Below are 4,634 nucleotides of genomic sequence, written 5' to 3'. Positions count from 1 at the left end.
GTTTGAAATGAATAAAACTAAAAAAAAAAAAGACCGTACCCTTTTATGTAATGATGTTTACTTTGAATTTATATTAGTTCACACAAACACTCCATCCATGCTTTTGTTCCGGGCCTCCGGTCCAGTTTAAGAACCCATTGTTTGCCCACCCCTGCTAGCCGGTTTGGCTCAGTGGATAGAGTGTCGGCCTGAGGACTGAAGGTTCCCAGGTTAGATTCCAGCCCAGAGCACATACATTGGTTGCAGGTTCGATTCCCAGCCCTGGTTGGCACTCGTGTGGGTGGCAACCAATTGATATATCTTTCTGTCTCTCCCTCTCTCTTCACTCTCTCTAAAAATCAGTGGGAAAAATATTCTCGGGTGAGGATTTAAAAAAAAATTACATCTTGTGACTTTTAACAGGTGCAAATTCCCAACCACGCTTCAGGAATGTGGATTGTCTGGAACCGGGCCTGGGGAATCTGCATTTTAACTTTCCTAGGTGATTCCATTTGGTGATCCAGGGAGCATTTTTTTTCTTTTAAACAATATATTTTTGTTGATGTTGGAGTGGAAGAGAGAGAAACATCAATGATGAGAGAATCATTGATAGGTTGCCGCACACCCCCTACTGGATGAAGCCCGCAACCCAGGCATGTGCCCTTGACCGGAATCCAAGAGGGGACCCTTCACTCCGCAGACCAAAAGCTCTATCCACTGAGCCAAACCAGCTAGGGAACATTTTGAGGACAACTACTGTTGTCTAATTTCCCACCCAGTTTTCATGGGGTTGTACCCAAGGGACTCAAAATGTCCCTTCCTGAGCAGATTCCAGCGCCTCCTCTGGACAGGTGACTGACAAGCTTCAGGAGGAAATCCTTTGTTGGGAGAAGCCAAGGCTTATGTTGAGATAGCACGTTGCGCTTCTGAACAGCGCTCAGTTTGAGAAAATGCTGACAATTTGCTTTGACTTTGACTTTTGTAGAGTTTCCTTCAGTCCTATTCTGACCTTCCTAAAAAGGCAGGTCAAGGCATTAATTTTAAAGTTAATATTAAACTGTAAAACAGCATGAAAAAGTTTAAAAACGACAATTCACCCACAAATGTCGGTACTCTAACAGAATTATTTTCATGTTCTGTTGTATTGTCCAATTAATTAACCATCTTCCTGTTGTTAATCACATAGATTGTTCAGGTTCACAAAATTTAGGAAATTCTTCTGAGAGATGGGCTTGAACTATAAATTCCAATTGGAAACCTGACAGTTACCCTGAAGATTAATCTTAGATCACAATTCTGATAAACAGCATATCTTCCTTTTTCCAAACTAAAAATGCCTCAAAGTCTGAAGATCTTTAGCTCTAAAATAAATGGTACAGTGGGTTTGAGAATGTGTACGTTGGAATGTTTCTTTTCTAGTGACTTTATCTGTTCTTTCCCATATCACTTCAACCTCACCAAAGGATTATTTAATTACTTAATTTGCTTATATATTTCCTGTTGTAAAAATTATAAAAATTAAATAATGTAAACATTTCTTTGCAAACAGTAACTGTATCATTTAATGAATTAGTGTGTGTCACTAGGAAAAGTTATTTATTTTTTCTGGTTCCTGTAGAGACAACATGGAGTAAAAGAGATAAAATGGGCTTTGGTTTAAGAAAGACATGATAGCCTGGCTTGCGTGGCTCAGTAGTTGAGCATCGATGTATGAACCAGGAGGTCACGGTCCAATTACCAGTCAGGGCACATGCCCAGGTTGTGGGCTCGATCCCCGGTGTGAGGTGTGCAGGAGGCAGCCAATCAATGATTCTCTCTCATCATTGATGTTTCTATCTCTCTCTCCTTCTCTCTTCCTCTATCTGAAAAGGAAATAATAATAATAATAATAATAATATATGTGTGTATATATATATATGAAAGACATGATATTCTAATTCCAATTTCAACACTTTCTTGACCTTGGGCCAATGACTTCCCCTCTGATTCTCACTTCCCTCATATTTATGGTGCCTCCAAGATTTTATCTAAGATAGCATGTATAAAACCCTGGTAGAGTAATAAGCACAATTCTTTTTCTACTATTAGTTTTCTTTCACCTTCACTCTCTTTAGAATAATTTTGTGGGTTCCAACCCTGCTGTGATATTTGAGGTTATTTTCATTTCCAAAAAGATGCATCTTTTTTCAGAATCTATGTGTGAAGCATTTTTTAAAAATAACCAGCTTTAAAAAATATTTTTGAGAAATTTAAGGGCATATTGTCTAGCTTTTTATCATATTTTGCTATGGCCAAAATCATCCATTTGTTAATTCAGTAAATATGAATACTTGTTAGTGCCAGGCACCTATGTTAGATGTAGGGGAGATACCAGTGAAGAAGATAGGGATTCTGGTCATACAGAAATTATGTAGGAAAAAGGCAATAAGCAGACAAAACAAGGTAATTACTGATTGTGATAAATGCTTGAACAATAAAACAAAAGTCTCTGTTAATATGATGAGGAAATGTGTTTCTCACTGAGTGTCATTTGTAACAAAATATTGGTTAGAAAATTCTGTTAAATTCAAGTCTCAATTAAGATTGTGCAAGTAGGTTGTGTGTCAGAAAATGGGAAACTTAAGGAAAATAAATTAGTGCAGGTAAAGATTTCCCAGGTCTGAAATACTGTTTGTAATCGATCCAACAGATATAGTTTCTGTTTGTCCCATAAAAATGTCAGTACTTTGATAGTCCTTTGGCTTAACTTCTAGGAAGTTCTAATTTTCTTTTTCTTGGAGATTACTGCCTTTAATAACAATTAGCATGGGCACCTAGTTTGGTAGCAAATTATGTCCAAAAATATTTTTCTCAGGGATTTCTGTAAAATGTATTGATTCTTAAGCCCGTGGGAATTTTTAACACCAAGAATGAGTATGAACTGACCATTAAGACAGGTGTGAGAGAGAACAACTAACCCAGTAACGTTACACATAATTTAGAAGTTACATATCTTAATTTTTCTCGTTGATCAAACGATGATCACAGTAAACAACAGATTGGGTTTTTAAAGAACTGAACTTTGCAAGTGACTAGTTGTGATGATGAAGATTCAAAACTCCCTATTTACACTTGCATGAAAAAATAACTTCAAATATTAATATGATTCTGCATTTTCTCAGTTTACTAATTTTTATTGCCAGCTATCTAGTTACATATTTGCACATTACTTTTTTGTCATGGTTTAAAAATCTAGAGATTGGGTTTTTAAAGAACTGAACTTTGCAAGTGACTAGTTGTGATGATGAAGATTCAAAACTCCCTATTTACACTTGCATGAAAAAATAACTTCAAATATTAATATGATTCTGCATTTTCTCAGTTTACTAATTTTTATTGCCAGCTATCTAGTTACATATTTGGACATTACTTTTTTGTCATGGTTTAAAAATCTAACATTTGTCCTTTGGTGGTAAAACTTATGATTTTAATTCACAGCCTTTCGAGTGACAGTTTCTACAGCAAGGTGATCGCCTAGCCTCATGCTGGCTGCTGTGAAAGAACACATCCCCTCTTTGTTCTGTCTGTGTGGGCATGAATAAGGATCAATCTCTGGATCAGACTTTTTGTCTGGATGCTGCAGTGTTTGTAGCACAAGGAGTTGGCCATTGCAGGTGGGGAATAGTTAGGAGAAGGCCCAGATAGTTTACTTGAGGGAAACTAAGGCTTGCCCTTTTGGTCTCTGCATCACTTCTATTCACCATTTCTTCTCCAGCACATTTGATCTAATCATTGTGGCATCCTACCCTTCGAAAGGAAAGTTATCTGGATATATATTATATAATCTCAGGACTTTATTTCATCAAAATTTTGAGCACTTACTCTGTGCCAGGAATTGTAATGGATTAAATGGATCTATTTTAATAGATTCATTGGCAAATTTTATAGGTTTAAGAAGGGCCTTGTGATCTTTGCTACTCATGGGAGCATTTTTTCATTTAGAATCATGCCTTTGCAAAGTCATATTTGATAAGTTACTTTTATAGTTTATAAGTATTAATTCAACTCTAGGTGAAAAAGATTGTAGAGAATGACATTTTCTTCATTTTTAGAAATCTGTTTTAGGAATTAAATTGCCCAGTAGTTTAATTAGTGTTGTGACTGTTTCCTAAGAAGTTTATATGTAATACATATGGTCTTTTAAAAATAACATTTTTTTCTTATAAAGGTAATATGTATTCAGTGTCAAATATTGCTACTCAGAAAATAAAATAAAATGTACCCTGTTAATATTTTGATATATATTCTTTGAGTCTTTTGTCTAAGTACATTTATTTATATTTTTACAAAAATGAGGTCATACTCTGCTTTTCAGTCACATGATTCCAGTTCTTTTAAGCAGTTATTTTATCACTAGACTAGGGACGAAAGAATCCATTTATTAAATTGCTCTGCAGGATAAATTCAGAAACTCAAAGCACCTGCCCGGGAAGAAAATCCACTTCTCATTTCCTTCCTGAATTCTGATTCGCTTTCCCCCCACCCCCACCAGCCACCAATGCACCCCCACCCACAGGATGGTTTTCTTGGGAGAATCTCTGAAGAAAGGTTTATCTAGTCCAGTGGTTCTCAACCTTCTGGCCCTTTAAATACAGCTCCTCATGTTGTGACCCCAA

Source organism: Myotis brandtii, unplaced genomic scaffold, assembly GCF_000412655.1.
Source record: "Myotis brandtii unplaced genomic scaffold, ASM41265v1 scaffold1260, whole genome shotgun sequence".
Lineage (NCBI taxonomy): Eukaryota > Metazoa > Chordata > Mammalia > Chiroptera > Vespertilionidae > Myotis > Myotis brandtii.
The sequence above is the reverse complement of the archived record's forward strand: the minus strand, read 5'-3'. Positions refer to the sequence as shown.